The 21390-nt window shown below is 31.9% G+C and overlaps 3 long non-coding RNA genes across 3 annotated transcripts; 1 reads left to right on the forward strand and 2 right to left on the reverse strand.

The window, feature by feature from the left end:
* Positions 1-6174: 6174 nt before the first annotated feature.
* LOC117688354 (uncharacterized) lies at positions 6175-8926 on the forward strand. The gene is made up of 3 exons (XR_010707503.1): positions 6175-6315; positions 6498-6663; positions 8349-8926. It is a non-coding gene; the product is annotated as an uncharacterized lncRNA (long non-coding RNA).
* A 3960-nt stretch (positions 8927-12886) lies between these two features.
* LOC136269904 (uncharacterized) lies at positions 12887-15807 on the reverse strand. The gene is made up of 5 exons (XR_010707520.1): positions 15699-15807; positions 14494-14631; positions 13920-14057; positions 13288-13402; positions 12887-12955 (listed from the first exon to the last, which is right to left on the reverse strand). It is a non-coding gene; the product is annotated as an uncharacterized lncRNA (long non-coding RNA).
* Positions 15808-15936: 129 nt separating this feature from the next.
* On the reverse strand, positions 15937-18224 carry LOC136269903 (uncharacterized). The gene is made up of 4 exons (XR_010707519.1): positions 17990-18224; positions 16975-17109; positions 16737-16868; positions 15937-16068 (listed from the first exon to the last, which is right to left on the reverse strand). It is a non-coding gene; the product is annotated as an uncharacterized lncRNA (long non-coding RNA).
* Positions 18225-21390: the final 3166 nt, after the last annotated feature.

Raw genomic sequence — 21390 nt, forward strand, 5'->3', positions numbered from 1 at the left:
ATGGATATTATTTATACTTAAAAGGAATTCCCAAGAAATGAACAAAACAAAAAGACAAAACGTCATTTTTGAGTACTTTCTGTGACGACCGGAAGTTACGCCGGATCATACAAAACATAGTAAACATATCTTCATACATTGTCTTGTATTTCCTCAAATTTTGGATGTTCAAGTTTTTGTTAGTTATAATATCTCGTTGAGAAATGGTTTTTGTCTCGGGACCGGAAAGGAACGAACGGAAGTGATTAAGAAATTGAAAATACGTATTTTAGTACATTTACCTATGATAAGTTATTGTTCGTCACATTGAGAAAATGCTAAAAAAAATTCTAATTAAAAAAAAACAACAACCTTTTATTGCTTGAACACTTCGAGTGAAAACCGGAAGTGACGTACGACCAAATGGAACCCGTTAAACACATGTTCATTCAAATGTCCATTATCCATACAAGTTTTGTGTCTTGATCTCTCAAAGTTTCTGAGATCTAGGGGGTAGTTTGTTTTTTTAAAAGAAGGCTACCTGAGATATTTGAGATGTCTCAACGGAAGTAGAACTTTTTTGGTTTTTTTTACGATCTGTGGATGACTTCCTGTATTTTTATAACTAAAAAGTTACTTCCATGCTAAATAACCAACATATTTTTAAAAAATCCGAACTTGGTGTACTTCCTGTGACGACCGGAAGTTACGCCGGATGAAAGAAAATAGTGTTAACACGTGTCCATACACAGGTCTATAATCCTACAAAGTTTGGTTGTTGAAGTCGTTACCGTTTTTGAGATCTCGTCGATATAAGGTTTTTTGTCTCAAGACAGGAAACGGACAAACGGAAGTGCTTAATGAAATTTAATTTTTTTTATTTTGTTACTTTCCCATTTTACATTATTATTCATCGAAGTAGCTAAAACTATCAAATAAAAACAGTTTTATGGATAAACAGTTTGATTTGTTTGAACTCTTCCGCTGTGGACCGGAAGTGACGGAAGACAAAATGGAACTGTTTAAACACATCTTCAATCAAATGTCTATGATTAGTAAAAGTTTCGTGTCTTAATCACGTACAGTACCTGAGAAATTGCGGGTACAAAATATGTTTTAAAAAAGCTTCCTGAGATAATCGAGATATCTCACCGGAAGTAGAATTGTTTTGTTTATTTAACATTGTATGGATGACATATGTAAGGATCTATACTAATATCTTTATTCTATGGGAAATAAATTAGATATGTAAAAACAAAATTTTTTGAAGTGCTTCCGGTGACGACCGGAAGTTACGCCGAACAAAACAAAAATGTTTAAACACATCTACAACTATAGGTCTATCATCCCACAAAGTTTGGATGTTCAAGTCTTTACCGTTTCTGAGATCTCGTTGGTACAAGCTTTTTCAACGCGGGACAGGAAACGGACGACCGGAAACGATTTTTGATAAAATGAAAAAAACGCCTCGAGATATTGTCATTTTATTCCATTCCAGAAAATTTCACATAAATCTATCCAGTCATCTCTGAGAAATCTTGTGGACAAAAACTGGGAAAAAAATAATAATAATAAAAAACCTTACAATCACTATAAGGTCTTCCGTTGGAAACGGAAGACCTTAATAAGAAACATTACAATCACTATAAGGTCTTCCGTTGGAAACGGAAGACCTTAACTAGACTCTTGTTGCAAAAGCAACAAAAAGGTCTTCCGTTTTGATATACATGTATCAATTTAACTGTAAGACATTGCTTCTCTCAGTATTTCATAACCATTAGACAACAGGACTTAATTGACTATCAATTTGTCTTACTTTGTCAAACAGAAGCAGTAAATCTCTTAAACAACATGAATTGTTTGAACTCTTCCGGTGTGGACCGGAAGTGACGGTTGACAAAATAAAAACGGTTAAACACATCTTCTATCAAATGTCTATCATGCCTGTAAGTTTTGTGTCTTGGTCAGTTACAGTTTATGAGACTTCGCTGTCATAATATTTGTTTTAAAAAGACTACCTGAGATATTTGAGATATCTCACCGGAAGTAATTTTTTTGGTTTATTAATCATCGGATAGATGACATATGAAAGCGTTTATACCTTTATATCATTTCAGTGTTAAACAAATAAAATGCGTAAAAGCATAATTTTTGAAGTGCTTCCGGTGACGACCGGAAGTAACGACGAACAAAACAAAATAGTTTGAACACATCTACAGCTATAGGTCTATCATCCCTCAAAGTTTGGATGTTCAAGTCTTTATCGTTTCTGAGATCTCATTGTCCATAGCTTTTTATCGCGGGACAGGAAACGGACGACAGGAAGGGAATTTTGAAAAAATGAAAAAAAATACCTACAGATATTTTCGTTCTCTATCATTCCTATAAATATCAAGAAAATCCATCCATGCATCCCTGAAAAATCGAGTTAAACTTTTAAAAAACTTGATTTGTTTGAACTCTTCCTGTGTGGACCGGAAGTGACGGTCGACCAAATAAAAACGGTTAAACACATCTTCTATCAAATGTCTATCATCCCTGTAAGTTTCGTGTTTTGATCACTTACAGTTTCTGAGATCTCGGGGTTCAAACATTTACTTTAAAAAAGGCTTCATGAGATATTTGAGATATCTCACCGGAAGTAGAATTTTTATGTTTATTAATCATCCGATAGATGACATATGTAAGCATTTATACTTATATTTCAATTCTCCGAGAAATATATTAAATGCGTAAAAGCATAATTTTTGAAGAGCTTCCGGTGACGACCGGAAGTTACGACGAACAAAACAAAATAGTTTAAACACATCTACAACTATAGGTCTATCATCCCTCAAAGTTTGGATGTTCAAGTCTTTATCGTTTTTGAGATCTCATTGTCCATAGCTTTTTGTCGCGGGACAGGAAACGGACGACAGGAAGTGAATTTTGAAAAAATGAAAAAAAATACCTACATATATTTTCGTTCTCTATTAGTCCTATAAATTTCAAGAAAATCCATCCATGCATCTCTGAAAAATCGAGTTAACTTTTTAAAAAACTTGATTTGTTTGAACTCTTCCTGTGTGGACCGGAAGTGACGGTCGACCAAATAAAAACGGTTAAACACATCTTCTATCAAATGTCTATCATCCCTGTAAGTTTCGTGTTTTGATCACTTACAGTTTCTGAGATCTCGGGGTTCAAACATTTACTTTAAAAAAGGCTTCATGAGATATCTCACCGGAAGTAGAATTTTTATGTTTATTAATCATCGGATAGATGACATATATAAGCATTTATACTTATATTTCAATTCTCCGAGAAATATATTAAATGCGTAAAAGCATAATTTTTGAAGAGCTTCCGGTGACGACCGGAAGTTACGACGAACAAAACAAAATAGTTTAAACACATCTACAACTATAGGTCTATCATCCCTCAAAGTTTGGAGGTTCAAGTCTTTATCGTTTCTGAGATCTCATTGTCCATAGCTTTTTGTCGCGGGACAGGAAACGGACGACAGGAAGTGAATTTTGAAAAAATGAAAAAAAGGCCTGGAGATATTATAATTTTCTGTCAGTCCTGAAAATTTCAAGAAAATCCATCCAGCCATCTCTGAGAAATCTTGTGGACAAAAAACGGACAAAAAAAAATAATAATAATAATAATAATAAGAAACATTACAATCACTATAAGGTCTTCCGTTGGAAACGGAAGACCTTAACTAGACACGATCTCGTTGCGAGCAACGAGGAGGTCTTCCGTCTGATTTTAGAATTTGAGATTTATGATCGATCTTGATTTTGCTATTTAACAGCTATACATGATTTAAAACAGGAAAAGAGGATCTTCATTTTAGGTGCCTGATACTATTTTGTTTCAGGTGTAAGAGTTTTGTCCAACAAGTGTTTAGAAATTCGTCACCGTTCTTAGGATATCTCAGAAAGAATATTTTAGGGGCCGGACCTTATCTCCTTATTGGGGCCGCTGAAAAAAAATTGTAAGGTTGCATGTTATTAGGGACATTATTTTGAGCATCTTTTCTTTTATACTGCATTACAAAATATTTTTTCTTTTTGAGATAAGGGTGATCAAATTTTTTGACTTTTGGCCCCTAAAAACCCTTAATTATGTAACACATGATAAAATCATAACATTGCTTGAATACAGAATTATAAGATAAACACATTTGCTTCTATAATATTTCACAAAATATCTCTCAGTAAAGGGCTACAGATTAAAGATTTTAGAGTCCTTTGGTCCCCTAATTTGAGGGGCCAGCCCCTTTTTCTTGATTTCAAATAAAAGGTCATTTAATTCTACACAAATTTTGTTCAACAAGTGTTTAGAAATTCGTTACCGTTTTGGAGATATATGAGAAAGAAGGTTTTAGGGGCCGGTCCCTTATCTTCTTTTAGGGGCCGTTCAACGAAATTTTGACGGTTGCAATTTGTTGAGAACATCATTTTCAACAACTTTTCTTTCATACTGCATTACAAAATATTTTTCCTTTCTGAGATATGGGTGATCAAATTTTTTAACTTTTGGCCCCTAAAAACCCTTAATTATGTAACACATGATAAAATCATTACATTGCTTGAATACAGAACTATAAGATAAACACATTTGCTTCTATAATATTTCATAAAATATCTCTCAGTAAAGGGCTACAGATTAAAGATTTTAGAGTCCTTTGGTCCCCTAATTTGAGGGGCCAGCCCCTTTTTCTTGATTTCAAATAAAAGGTCATTTAATTCTACACAAATCTTGTTCAACAAGTGTTTAGAAATTCGTTACCGTTTTGGAGATATATGAGAAAGAAGGTTTTAGGGGCCGGTCCCTTTTCTCCTTTAAGGGGCCGTTTAACGAAATTTTGACGGTTGCATTTTGTTGAGAATATCATTTTGAACAACTTTTCTTCTGTACTGCATTACAAAATATTTTTCCTTTCTGAGATATTGGTGATCGAAATTTTGGACTTTCGGCCCCTAAAAACCCTTAATTACGTAACGCATGATAAAATCATTATATTGCTTGAATACATAACTGTGAGATAAACATATTTGCTTCTATAATCTATTACAAAATATCCCTCGGTGAAGAGCTATGGGTAAAAGACTTTAGAGCCTTCTAGGTCCCTAATTTTAGGGGCCAGCCCCTTTTTCCTGATATCAGCCGAAAGGTCTTGTAAATATAAGCCTTTTTTACATTACATGTCTTAATAAAATATTTTCCAGAAAAAAGATAAAGAGAGAAAAGCACAAAAATTTACGACGCTTTTTTAATGTCAATTTTCGAGCCCTAGCGAGCTTTGGCGCCAGAAGTGCTAAACTTACAAAACAACAACCATGCAAAACTTCAATCTTTCCTTTACCAACCGTAGAAATTTGAGCTTAATATCTCTTATACTTTAGGAGAACGACAGAAGACAAAATACCCATATAAAAATTAGAAAAATCTCAATATCTCAAAAACGGATGTGACGTCATCAACACAAAAAAAATTTAATCAGGTTCAAACCAATATCTATCATATCTGAAACTTTCATTGAGATCGGCCGAGCCGTTTCTGAGAAATCGCGTGCACAAAAATAGGAAGAAAAAAAAATAATAATAAGAATAGGGAAAAAGAAACAAAGCAATAACAATAAGGTCTTCCGTTGGAAACGGAAGACCTTAATAATAAAAAGAAACATTACAATCACTATAAGGTCTTCCGTTGGAAACGGAAGACCTTTATAAGAAACATTACAATCACTATAAGGTCTTCCGTTTGAAACGGAAGACCTTAATAAGAAAGAAAGAAAAAACCTAACAATCACTATAAGGTCTTCCGTTGGAAACGGAAGACCTTAATAATAAATTTGATTCTTGTTTTCGGGAAATTTAATAAATTTATTTGGACGTGTTTGTCCTTTCGAGAATATAATAATACATAATCTGCATGAAAATAATGAGCCAAGTGTGACTGTCATCATAAGTTCACCATCTGCAGTTCTGTCATGCAATTGTCAAAATATGTTAAAATTGTTTGATTATACTGTTTAACCCTTTATTAAAGTTGAGTCAAATTGTTATATCAAATGTCAAAGACATTCGAAATATGGATATCCCTAATAACGGTCCACTTACCAAAATAACTCTTCCTACTATTGAATTAAAGTGTGCTAGTTCATGAACCTAGATAAATAGATATCATCATCGCAAATACACGAATGTTTGAAAAGGTATATAATGTGAGTCTGATTTTGCTCTCTTATTCTGAGATTGGATGTCAGCAACAGCGATGAGGATTCTGCAGCTTTGTTTAAGTATCTGCGTGGTCATTTTGTTTTGTGATCGTGGCAAAACTTCGGTAAGATTTTTTTATACAACGTATATACATTTTACAATGTTTAAGGTAGCTCAATAAATCAAATCATTACTTTAAAAGGCACGACATTTGTATGTCACAAGATAGAGTTTATAATAGTATGTTAAAATGTTTGTATCAATAACATATTTTTAGATGTCATTCATTTTTTTAATTATTCTTAGAATACTACGACTTTTAGAAGTCGGAAACCTACGATTGGGCCCGTATTTTTGATGGTCAGCCGAAGTCCAAACCAACCGAATGTAATGCAAGTTTTGATAAGATTTTCTGGGCCTCCAGATACATTGGCTCATGCTGAATTATATGACGATCTTGATACAGTTCAAGGTATGATAAGATTATTAAAGAACTTTTTGTCTTAATGTCGTTAAGTTGACTTGAACTCATACAAGTTTGCGGTCGCCATACTATTTCCGACCGGTCCTTAACTGCTCGTGGGGAATATATACCGACAAGAAAGATTCAGTTTATTGCTTTTTGATGGACGCATTTAGATAACATATACTTCACATGTATTATTGTGAACCTATTGCCAAAATCTTTGGATCATCTTGTACAGATTTATAGTACTGCTTTTGGTAGCAGGGGAAAGTTATGGCATGTCAAACGTTGCAATATTCGATCTTTTCCATTTGCATTATGTAAATATATATTTGCATTGAAAGTTTATAGAATAGTTTAAATAAGGTTTGTTGTTTTGTTTTGTTTGTTTGTTTGTTTGGTTGTTTTGGTTTTTGTTTTGTTTTTTGGGGGGTTTTTTTTTTGGGGGGGGGGGGTGGGGGGTGGATACAATTCACTGTAGCTAGGAGATGCGTGTCCTCCAATATCGGTTACTAGAATTTACCTCAGTTTCCATTCAGCACGAATACTTTTAAATCGAGTCTTGTAATGCCAATCACTAATTTCTGAGGAAATTTTCTACTCGGAATGCGCAAAAATTTCTATGCAGGAGGTTTTCTGAGATTCCGGCCATTACATTTTCGCCGATTTATATTATTGTTTCATCTTAAGACATCCCAAGCTACATGTAATTCCCTGCAAAGGGTTGACATTCCGTACCGTTTGCATGTCGCACCACCACATGTCAGAAACTTACTGGTGTATAGTTTACAATGTCCCATTCACCAACTTTTAGTTTTTTTGTTATTTTACCTCCCGTCTGTAACTTGCAATGTCACTTTGTAAAGTCTACACCGCAGTCATAGCCGCACGTTTCGCATTTTGCTTCTGGTTCTCGTGTACTTAACATAAGGGGCCTACATATTGCAACAAGAGACATCCCTACCACTAATGATTATAATTAAAATCATTTCATGAGCTTTTGCAACACTCGTTAGCCTTTAAGTTCAGCAGCTCTCAATTTTACACAAAAAAAAAATATCAATACTTCGACCGTACTCCTTCCATTATGGCAAATCAGGTATAGTTAATCCAAGAAAGTGAAAAAAAAATAGTAATATCAGTTTCAACAACAAAAATCTTAATTTTAAAGTCCACGCTAACAGTGCGCGACCTACTAGTTCGTATGGGTTGCGCATGTGCGATAATTTAACAGTACGACAGAAATACATGTAAAAGTTCAACGATGATTCAAGATTTTTTAAATATATGTGTACGTGTTCAAATGTACTGAAAATAAATCTTTCTTCTATCATCTTTCAGCCTACATAAGGAGTAAGAAGCGATAAGCCAATAACTTATAAGGCAAAAGTCGAAATAAAAGGGGGAAAAACGCGTATTTCTGATTTCAGATCAGCTTTAAATATAATGATCGGCAACAAATGCATCTATGTCAAAAAACGTGTATAATGAATATTTGTACAAAAATGTGATTTGAATTTTTTTCTTTTAACGAAATCATAAAATTTCCAAGTTTCAGTCAATTTTTTTTCTTTCTTTCTATCTTTGAGCAAATTGTTCACTGTTATTCCCATAAATGTTTTGAACTATCTAGAAAAACTAAATAATGACATTATGACATGTAATGACAGAATATGTATTTTGTTTTGTAGTTTCTGGTGGGGATTTTGTATCAGTGGTCGATTTTGAAGAAGGGAATGAGAATTTTATCTTAGTACTTAAATCTGAAGCAACTTCCGAAAGGGTGATTTTCAATGTGCGTCCGGTCATTGGATCCTATAAAATAAACCCAAATTGTAACATAGATATCACCTCTGCTGATGTTGGAGAGATAACAACATACACCATCGTAGTATCAGAATGTCCCAGAGAAGAAACTGAGGGGAAATTGAAACAATGGGGGCTGTGGCATAAATTGTTCAAAGGGAGAAAACACATTCCATCAGCAGATTATCTGACCATAGAAAAAAACCAGCAGTCAACGCTGGGAAATGTAACGACCGTAAGCTTCAACAGATCCAGCCTGATGAACAGCAATGTCGATATGCTATTGACTTTTTATTTATCTACTTATTCACAAGACACCCTAGTACCTTGGATTGAATGGAATTACATCTTAGATTAAAGAGATACACTTCGCCGGTTGATATGGTTACATTGAAGTTTGTTTTATCTTAATAAACCATGAACATTTGATGTATTCTTGACAATAAATAAAACCATACTAAATGTTCCAAGTGTCCAATTATACTTTTTTATCCATTGAATTTTTTTTGATTGATGAACTTTGATTTTTTATCCTGGGTTTGAATCCTAAAAGATATACACGTATCTATTATATCTTGAATATTGAAGATTTAGAGCGACGTTCCTTTGCAGCTTTTAAAGGTCAATAGTGTACATTATTTCAATGGCATTTCATATTATTATTCCAAGTTGAACCAGCAATTTTTTTCCTAGTACACATTTTGAAAAAAAAAAATTAGCGTTATTAAATCACTTATCAAACTATCAGTAATAGCAGTATGCGTACACATTTTTTTTTCTAGTTTTCTAGTTCTTTTCAAACGGGCTTGGGTGTGAATGTATCCATGATTGCTAATGTTTGTGAAGATGATTCCTTTCCAAATATATGTGTTAACACGGATTTTCAAAATATGATGCACTTCAATAACATTCTTCCCTATAAAACGTATGAAGGTAACACTGCCAGTGGGTTCATATAAATACAATCTGTTATTAACTTGTTGGCAAAAACGTAATATATTGCAAACGCTGCAAATATCAGTTTTTATTCATTATTTTCTTTTCTTCATATCCATAATTTCAGAACAAAAAGATATAGTAAAACAATAAAATTTGGAAAGAATTGGATTAATCCATGTCAATGAAAAGGATATTTCACCACAGATAAAAAAAGAAAATTTTAAAAATGTTCAAATCTCTCTCTTTCTCTCCCTCTTTCTTTCTCTCTCTCTCTTAAATTTCATTTAGTCCATTTTTAATGTATATTTAGCTACAATAGTTGCATTTTATGAAAACAGTTTTAAATACACTTCATACGAACAAGGATATTGCTATTTTTTTTAATAATTAACAGGTTGCTGCATCAATAAAAAAAAATTTAAAAAAATTTACAGTACATATTTGAACCTCTGGAGCCCCACAGCTTTGTTAAATGCGTCTTCGGCTAAATTGATATTTGGAATTGTTACTATTTTAAGTATTAAAAAATACTTTTATTGGGCGATTTTTCTTTAAATATTTATCATTAAAGGCAATATCCAACACTTATCTTTCATGCATTTTTGTGAAGTCATATGTACTTCTTTTTTAAGTGGCAAGCGCATTTTTCACGGCAAATGATCTATAAAAATTGCATCAATAAATGTCATTCAATCAAAAATGTTTCTTTAGGAAATCATTCAACATGTCATGTATTTTGCAGTTCTTGTTGGAGGTTTATTTAAATATTCTGTTTATTTAAAATATTGTCTAAACAGTTTGCCTCATCCTTGAAATCATGCACATTGTTACCTTACTGGCTAGGTTAACACAAAATGTTGTCAATTTTAGTTTTAACAAAGCATGGGTCATATACGTTCTTATTTTTTCCCCTTTTTTTGCAAAATATACTTAGATTGTATTGATCGTTCATTTGCGCCAAGCTGTTTTTCAAGGTATATATATATATTTCCATTCGTTAATTTACATGTAGCAGGGAAAGTCTCCAAATTATTAGATTATCGATAGTAGTTTACCGAATTCTACGCTTTAAATCTGCTGATTATTTGTTACTCAATATTGGTTATATTAAATGAATAATCAATAATCACTTATAACACTATGACACATTCCCTGATAATTATCAAAAGTAATGCAGAGCGTGATACGAAAGGTATTTATGACGCCAGATCGTATGAAGTACAGACAAGCAGCACATCGCTGTCAAGTCATTTGGGATACACAACATACCTGCGCAACTCTCCTAGCAATGAGCAGTCAGTGCGTTAACCACTGGGCCATCTAAGTTCCGTCCGTCGTCAAATCAGGAGTTCTCTTAATATGTCCATCAAAGGGCACCTGCTCGAAAGCTAGACTTAGTTCTAGCATCAAAGCCGGTCTGGTGCATCGGTATTACAAGACACTTCATCATACTTGCAGCTTTGGTGAAAATGTAAGCACATAGATATAGTAATCAAAGGGCATTTGCTCCAAAACATATTGTCCTTTAAAAAAACTTTAACTTACCCCATCATCTGGAATTCATGGCCAAGATCCAGCATCCATGTTTTTAAGATTATAAGTAGGTCACAATGCCCATTCCATGGAAGTTTGGTGAAGATAAACAAGTAATAACTTAGATACAAGACTTACTTCAAAAACTTAAACCAGGTTCAGGCGCTGTGAATGATGCATAATCCCCCTCCCATTTTGCCCTGGTTGGCTTTTTGTGGTTCGGGAAATGGTTAAAAAAAAACGATGGTGAAAATGCGGCTAAAGAGGGTGTTTATATCCTTTCTGAAGACATGATTGCCGATAAAAGTAATAACACTGACTAAGGCGTGTCATGTCGCATTTTGTTGTTTTTTTTATGTGTAGCGTGTTTGCATATACAATAACACCACATTGAACTGCAAGATTAAGCAGAAATAAGAATTAACACGTTCATAAAATTGAGAGAGGTTTTAAGATTATGGTTTTTAATTTTGAGAACAATTACAACTGATTCTCTTTTCTTCATACATTAAGCAACTGTATAACTATGATCAATTTTGTCGTGAAAGGTAAAACCACGGTGGTTTATTGTCTCGAAGAATTAAATGTCTCGAATAGTTATATTGAATACTTTTTACCGAAAGTGTTATACTAATCTAGGACTCGATCCAGAAAAAAAAGCGCTTGATTGAATTTGACTGTTTGACTGTGATATTGGTTTCCAAATATAGAAACGTATGTTGAATATAATACAATGGTATAAATTTAAGTTTTGTGTAGCAAAACTTAGATGACATAAATTTATAAAACGTCATCCAAAATACAGATTCATTGCCTATTGGGTCCTAAAAAGTTATCATTTACCATACTGCGATCAAGTTATGTGAAGAAAATTCTGCTGCCACATGTCTGCTCGTTCGGTTATCATAGATTTCCTCCTTGTAGTTATTTTCGTAGCAATAATTAAGTTTATCATAAGCAACTTTGAAAACGAAGACAAATAAGGAAATTAACATACTGTTGTATGCACGTATACATATATGTATGTAAATACAATGTACAAAATTGAAAGCAAGTAAATAATGCTTTGAATTTATATACAGTTTTTATTTTGCACCATATGCATATATTCAACCACTTGATTGAGGCAATAATATAAGACATGGATATATTAAACTGATCTTATGGTTTAATATTACTTTTTTTTCACGTGATCTTTAGTACACGGCCACACTCATTTGAAAAAAGAAAGTAAAAGTGTTCAACAAATGTAAAGCTACATGAAACATATTTTTAATATACAATAAAATTATGAATTTTAAGAAAAAAGGTATTATTTTTATTTAACATTAATTAGTTTTAACATATTTTTACATTAATTTTACATATTATTACTGATCCGATATCTGAAAATACATATTTAGCAGCTCTGTCATCAGACAATGTATAAAATACAAAGGAATATATCACATACTGCCAGTGAGTGCAAATAAATCAAATACATAGGTGAAAAATATATTTTACATCAACTCCTCTAAAAAAAATCAGAACATCTTATTGTACCTGAAACACTTTAAAAAATGACGAATTATGAGGGTCAAATTTAACACATATCATATATAGGTCTTTAAAAAAAAAAAAATCCAATATCTGTCCTAGTAAAAATGTAATGTTATAGAAAAAACCAAACAACAATATAAAAATGTGGTTGATGAGCGATGAAAAAGAAGAACAATGAAGCCTTGCCAGCTTGACGTGCTCACATCCATTACTTTCATCTATTTTTACAATAGATTAGCTTCTTCTGTAGTTAAATTTCCTAAATAAGATTCCAATCGTGTGGCATTGTCTATAATTCTGCTAAAAAAAGAATATTGTAACTGAATTTAAAATTTACAGATTCATAAAAATCAATAAAAATATATGTTAGATGTCATCGTTCCATAAAAATAAATGTAAAACGCAATACTTACTTTGATGATTTGACTGGTCCGCCATATTTTCTTGTATATGTCGAATTTCTAATTTCTTACTCCGAGATCTAAATGTGAATTTATATTTTTATCATAGGTATGTATGTTTATAAAAAAAATAGCGTTGTAGTAAAGGGTACATAAATGCAGTTGCCACTTACCTGAATTGTATATTCAAATATTGAACATCTTACATGTTTAAAAATGATAAACTGTGGAATTATATATATTAATTAACGTCGGTTATCAGTTATTTATTAATATTAATGAGGACGTTATTTCATGGATTTGCTTCTATGAAAAATGAATGAAATTGTGTAAAAAACATTAAGGGGTGTGATTTCGTCGATGAAGATGAGTCAAAAATAGCTTTAATAAAATCACAATATGTGCTGCTTACCTCTTGTAGAGAATAAGTACAACTATAGCAACAAGTAGAATTACAGCAGTTGCGACACTTTCCCCATTTATTAGATTTTGCTGAAGCGATTGGGAACTAGTGGCATTGGCTAAAACTTCAAAAAAAATCATAACTGTATATATAGAAAAGCGTTTCATCTTGGATTTCATCTTCTATATTTTTAGACATGTTATGTCAGGTTTTACGATGCCGTAGTATTGTAACGAGTTTCAAACAAAATTATTGTACACATTGTCGAATCGCAATTTCTTTTAAGACACCTAAAAAGTTTCACAAAATTTTGAAATTACAAAAAACAAGATTGACAGACAGACTGACTGATTGACTGACTAACGGACGAGTTACAAACATAATACCCCTAACAATTTGTTGCGTGGGGTAAAATAAGGTGTGTTTCATGGTAGTAAGACAATTTCTTTTCAATGTGTCAAATTAATAATGACATTGAATGTTAAACAAATCAAAAATATACAAGACTTCTTTAAATGTAATCAAGTAAGTTTAGTTATTTTTATTAGTTTATTCAAAGTTATTCTTATACAATACAATTTTTTTTTTGAATTTATTATTAAACATTTTATTTATGCCGTGTTCTAAATGTAAATACTTACGTATTTTACACAATGACCCTGTATAACCACCTTTACATCCGTCTAAACATAATCCATGTGAATGGAGGCACTGGTTTACGTCACGGCAGTGTCCACATGTTTCGTTGCAGTCGACGCCATATGATCCTGTGACACACTCTAATGAATAATCAAAGTACTGAAATACTGAAAGCCAGGCTCTTTTGGTGTGTCTAAATGCAAATTGTGTAGTAAAGACTGAAAAAATCTCTCTCTCTCTCTCTCTCTCTCTCTCTCTCTCTCTCTCTCTCTCTCTCTCTCTCTCTCTCTCTCTCTCTCTGACTGACGGACAGGTTAGAAACGTTATACCTCTAACAATTGGTTGCGTGGGTATAATATGATTGGTTTCATAAAAGAAAGACAATTTCTGTTAAATATATCAAATTGATGACATTAAATGTTAAACAAATCAAAAATTTACAATACTTCTTTAAAATAAAACCAAGTATAGTTATTTTACCAGTTATTTCAAACCTATCCTTATACTATACAAAACATTCTTTGATTCTCTCATCTAGCATATTATTTATGCCGTGTAATTTATGAAAATACTTACGTATTTTACACATTGACCCTGTATAACCTTCTTTGCATCCGTTTAAACATAATCCATTTGAAGGCAGGCACTGGTTTACCTCACGGCAGTGTCCACATGGTTCACTGCAGTTGACGCCATAAGATCCCGTGACGCACGCTAATTAATTTAAGAAGTATTTCATTCAAGTATATTAATACATTGAAATGGATTAAACAGTAGGCATAATGCCTATTTATGTTCTCTCCTTAACACGCTAATTGATAAAAATATACATATTTAAATTTATGCGAGCAATATTTATCAAATAACTACATTACATTAAGTGAACCTAGAGTTAAGTATTTAAACCTTCTTTGGTAAGAACAATCCATATATTCAAACAGTGTTGCTTGTTTCAATGAAAATGGGATACTTTTTCGTTAGGTTTTATAGCTTAAGCAGGATAGTGAGAAAGCTTCAAAATACCACATTTATATAAAGAGCAAAAAAAACACAACATTGCACAAAGAATAGTCATTACTGTCATTTAAGGTTATTCCACACTTCTGAAAAAGTTTCTCAAACCATGTGTTCTATAAGGACATGATACTATATATTTTATGTGTACAGTAGTTAGAATTAATGACAGCGAGACTATATCGGCTTGCTGCCAGTTATCATTTATCGCGGAATTTTGTTCTACATCTTTTCTTTTTGTTGTTTTCTATGTATTATAACGACTGTCCAAAAGGCACCAAACCTTTTTGATGACATTTAATACTTTAAAAGTGATTTTTTAAAAAAATACATCTGCTGTACAGCTAAAATTAAGTGATAAATACTTACCGTAAATCTGGTAATGTTTAGAGTGATATAATTTTCACTTTTTTGCGATCACGTTTTCATACGCAAAATCAACATTCCGAATTATTGGCTATTTTAACTTTTCTAAAACTTGCTAACGTAAATGCAAAAAAGTTACACATTATCTGCATTTTCGAAAATTTTGCAACACGCCAAAAAAAGCTCCTTGATATAGTGTATCGGATTAATTTAAATCATAAATTTATCGAATAACAAATTTTTATATTGAGTCTTGAAAAAAAAAAAAACCAATGCAGGATAAACAAATCTTCAAGATCTCGATGATTACCTAGTGATATTAAATGAATTTAAATGGTATTTATTATACGTGTAACCAAACTGCAAATATACATGTATAACTATGGTATATAAAATCATACTTTGAGTACAATTGTGTCCGGTCCAGCCAGGTTGACATCTAGATTCACACAAACCGTTCACATGATTACAACCTGTACATGTGTTTTTACATCTTTCGGTACAGTCTTGTCCGAAATATCCATATGGACAAACTGATGAAATCAAAATAGGATGTATTTATAAGTTTATTATTCCTATTTATTTATCCCTTAAACAATTCTTTAAGGCATGGTAAAGTAATGTACTACTAACTTGTTTTACACAATTCTTCGTGATAACCAGCATAACATCCTGTAATACACGTTCCATTAATGTGAGAACATTCTTGGACATCTCGGCAATGTCCACAAGTTTCCTTACAGCCATGACCATATAATCCTTCGTCACACGCTAGGAAAAGGATAGACATAAAATTCTTTTTTAAAACTATTCAAAATTTGAAATGTATGCATGGAACAAAAATGAATGTTTACCGTAAAATTCGCCAGATGAAAATAAAATTTCCGATTGGCAAATTTATCATATCAAAGGTATGTGTTTCTTTCCAAAAAGTTCAGAGTTATGTATCAGTGTAAAGCATGGGCATCAACGTGTGGTTAAAATTACTCTATGATATTTGACCGTATGCATGTTTAAATTAATGTACCTTTCGTGCACCATCTATTTTTTTTTTCATTTAAGATACAGTACATTTTAGTTCAATTCGATACTATTCAGTCTTTTTCCTTATGAATTTTGTACTAAGCGATGAACTTTTAGCACGATAAGATGGTTCATCCTACAAAATTTCAAACCTTATTCATATGCTCATCATTTTCTTAATTCCGCATTAGTGTTTTATTTAATTATTATAGATTAACGTCTTCAAAAATATACACCACCCAGCCTGTATAATGCGTTTTAAACATGACATGTGTTATTGATATTGTTTCTACCTTTTTTTTTTTTTTTAATTTTTTTTTTGCCTACTGTAAAATGCTTTATTTGATATAGATGAAATGAATATCACAAAATAAACTGCATGAATGAGGTCAATAATTCAAACGCATTATTAATACCTTTACGGCAATCATTTACTATCCAGCCTGCAAGACATCCAGACTCACACAAACCATTGATATTGTTACAACCACGGCATCTGTCGTTACATGTGTCAGTGCAGTCTTGTCCAAAGAATCCATGTTGGCAGGCTGAAAAAAAGAATATATATAGAGAGAGAGAGAGAAAGAGAGAGAGAGAGAGAATAACAAATGTATAACTATTTCTTTATTATCTCTGTATTTAATCTAATATTACCTGATTCACATCGCTGACCTTGGTACCAAGGCTTACAGCCCTGACAAGTGCCCGTCTCTATGTGACAGTACTGACAGTTAATGTCTGGACAGGAAATTGAACAGTTAGACCCATAATATCCGGTAATGGGACACCCTTTTATAACAAAAGTGTCACTGTTAATTAATCTGTTAATCTTTTTGTAGGGGGAAACAATGGTTTTTGTGTTATATAACGTTAAATTAAGGTTTTAAGCGTACCTTAAATGACGTTTTCTCAAGTACAAAAACACATACCATCTATGTAACAAACTAATCTCAATATATCTGTTGAAATCTGCATGTTTTAGTTGTGGATCTTATTTAGGATGAAATACTATTTTCATATATTTGAGTACTTTAAATTGTGTAGCAACTTCATCAAATATACTTTTGTAATCGTTCTTTATTTGCTATTTTTTTAAAGAATCAGATAAAATGCTTTTCAATTCCGTAGATCAATATGATACATGCAGGTTAGGCTTTGCAATATTCTCATAAGAGTTTAATTGTTTAGAAGTGTTTCTTCGCGGAGTGGTTTTGTTACTCAAACATAAAGCTTTTAACCGTTAAAATCTTATCATAAAATGCTTGGACATTAGTAATGACAGTGCCCAAATTTTAGGTCTTTACTATGAAGTAGTAAAGTAGTAATGTGTACTACTTGATCGAGGGCTAATTCAGCATTAGTCAAATGAAAAACTTTAGAGTAATTTAATTTTGATTATGTAAAAAAAAATACTTATTTTATTATTTTTTTTATATTGTCTTTATTATTTTGTCTTAAATAAATGAAGGTTAATGATTTATAAATTTTTTTTTAAGTATTTAAGACAATATTTCTTTAAAATTTATCACATGATTTCGTACTTACATGCATTACTCAAATTGATAAATCCTTTAATTCGAAAAAAACCCTGTTTTTCTAAAAATGGGCGAAGATGGTCGGCAAATGATTTTGATATGTAATATTGGCAACATTGTTAGAAGACACATACCGTATACCTCCACTTCAAATAAATCGGCTTCTGCATTTTTAGAATAGTCCTCAGGATATGCTACTTCTGGTAGTCTTTCATTGTAATATATGACATGCACAGAGCAGTTGATGGTGATGACAGGGGGTATGGTTCTTGTTGTGAAATTGGTGTCCTTATAACACAACACTCCTTCAGATTTATTTGTTGTATTGGATACATACACTGAGAATCCCAGAGACGATGGCGTGTAAAAGGTACCTGTGAAAGAGGTCATTTATTTAATTATATATGAGTAAACTACAAGGTCCTTGTTATAAAAAATCATACATATGGGGTGGAACATGATAATAACAAATAGACTCGGAAACTGCTCGTAAATAAGAGCTACCAAACGAACATAAGGGAAAAGGGCATGCTCTTAATAACAGATCATGTATATATTGTGTTATCTTTTTTCTCTTTGACCAATTGTGTACAGTATACGTGATGATATCTTGTAATATATTATCTTCACAATATTTATTTCAAACATGTTGATCGTCGAAAAACAATTTGTTAACAACAATTTTCTGAAACTTTAAACAGTTCTTTTACCCGTTTTATAAGTTTTTGAATAAAGATAACTTCTATGGACAGCCTTGTATCGAACAATTAAAAAAAAATTAACAAAAGTATCAAATTAGTTGAAACTGATAAATATTCATACTTCACAAAATCGCGAAAACATATAAGGCTGTTTGACGCATTAGTCGTCTCTCTGTTGTTTACTCTAACCAATTTTGGTATTGTTATTTGGTATCAGGGGCCCAAAAAATAGATTACCTTACACCATGATTTATTGCCAGTCACATAGAATATTGTGATGTGATGAATGCTTTGTATGCTGGTCAGGTTGACCCACCAGATGGCGGTTTGTTTGTGAGGATATGATGAAACACATTGACCACCACCTAATCTCAGGTCTGATTTCCGCCCATCGACAGCATTACTGGCGTCATATATTTTGTCACTCGGTCTATACTGGTACTGCAGGTACGCCAGTTTGTTGAGGGAATGTTCACTGTGAATAAACACATGATATAACTGTACCTAATATACAAAAAATCAAAGTTGTGCACTTGGAAAAACATGCCGCAAGACACTATTAGGAAAGGTAAACAAATCTAATTCTGTGAAGATTGTTCGTTCTTTTTGCATAACATTTTTAAGATTTAACTGCGTTGACGCTACAAGACAATGTTCAATATTTCGCAAACTTGTAACAAATAAAACAAATTATAAATAGGGAAACGTTTTAAGTAATAAACATCCCTAATAATGCCCTAAAAAGTTTTAAGTTTAAAAAATAACTCTCTTCTAAATCTACATGACATTCTGCAATGATAAACGTTGCATTTTTCCTTTTGTTTTCTTTTCGACAAAGTAGTGAGGTCAGACAAAACAAAGAAATATCTTTCAATAGCCAGAAACAACGAAGTCTTATGAGAAGAAATAAATCAGAAGCTCGCTGGTTGTTTACCCCCCATGTACAAAATATGATAAATTTACTAACTAAACAGGGTTTATACTAAAATGTTTAAAAAAAAGTTATGTTATAAAATCAGTTATACAGATGAGGAAACGATTAATAAAATTTCAAGAACAACTCTTTTAAGTCTAATTTTGTATATTCAATATTTTAATTTCAAAATATTTCATCATAATTTTAAAAACTCTTAACTTTTACAAAGTAACATATTATATCAAGAAAGTAATACACCGCTTTACTTACTATAGGCATGATAAGCTTTCAAAAGACATATAAGCAGATTTAACCCGTTCATAATTGTGAATCGCTACATTTAAACATTCAATTAAATATGTATGTTTTTATATTTAATTTGTAAAATCAGGAAACGATAGATAAACACTTTGACAAGATGGTTTATATTGAAGTTGTTATATGTTTTTGTATAGTAACAAGGAAGTCAGTGAAAGTGAAACATAGTCCTATATTACGTGTGCAACCATATTAGAATCCAGAAATAACAATGGGACAAAACAACACCGTATTTAAGTATCACTCAAAGTTTTGGAGGCTAATTAATATGTCGACTTATCAATTAAACTGTTATAACATAACTTATATTGACAAACACTTAGTAAATCATTTATTATTGCAGCAAAGTGATTCTTTCAAATTCATGGTGTATAAATATTTTTCACTGACTTCCAACATTACCCGAATATAACTTAAAGATTTCATCATCTACATTTATAACATCTAGAAATTCATTTTAACAAACGTGAACTTCACTGACTTCCATGAAACTCCATCGTATTTTTGTGTACATTTATTATGGCACTACCTGGAACATATTCTTTTATTAATAGTACTCTACTGGCCATTATTGTATCGGTCTCTGTACGATATTGTATACTGTATTAACTAACACTGAACAGTAATGTACTAGATGTACTGACCTGATGACGTCTACTGTACCTTACTGTTGGCCACTGAAATGGCACATGTACTGACAAGTGCTTTCCTAGTGTACTAATTTGTAAACTAAAAAATGTTTATCCACTATTTGAGGTTGTTATCTAATTCAAATTTCATAAGATCAAGTAGCTTGCCCTGATTTTATTATTGAACCAATAAAGCGCATGTTTTAGAATGTTTAACCGGATTTCACAAGTTTGCTGTCAAATAAATAATGCATTAAAAATACAATCAAAATGTAAGGTTTGCGACTGTCAACGTTTAATTCAATGTACTATATCCTCTATATACATAAATATAACTTAAATTTGGCATTAAGGAGAAAGAAAAAAAAACCATGTATCGTCATGAATAAGAAACGCGCTTGTAGCTCACATTTTTAATTTCTTATCCAAATTAAGTACATTTTTGTCAAATACTATTTGAAAGTGATGAATAGCCATATTGTAAATGAAGTTTTCTCCATGCACTTTTAAAACATAAGTTGTTCCATACAAACTTAAGATGAACTGTTAAACAAGTCACGTCACCAATGGGGAAAACAATCTATATTGACAATTTCCCGTTGAAATTTCAAGTATAACATGAATAAAAATCTCCATATTTATCATTTTATTTTTCCCGTCATTAGTTTTCCTTGTTGATGGTTTTATCATTTAAAGTAGCTCTATAAGAATCACATCTAGTTTTTTGAGGTAAGATATCATAACCAATACCGTCAATATATTGATTTCTAATTATGAAGTATTCATCTTTTTATTAAATTAAAATAACTCCTCAAACATGTATGTTCAAATTAATGCTGGTTAGTTATATAGCAATTTTGAATATAAATAAATGAATGGATCCATCGCATAAAGTGTTCACTTAGGTAGATTGCTCAATTTGTGTATTTATCTTGCTTCAACCTTTATTTGGATAAAACCATTCAATATCT

The sequence above is a fragment of the Magallana gigas genome, chromosome 1, assembly GCF_963853765.1.
Source record: "Magallana gigas chromosome 1, xbMagGiga1.1, whole genome shotgun sequence".
NCBI lineage: Eukaryota > Metazoa > Mollusca > Bivalvia > Ostreida > Ostreidae > Magallana > Magallana gigas.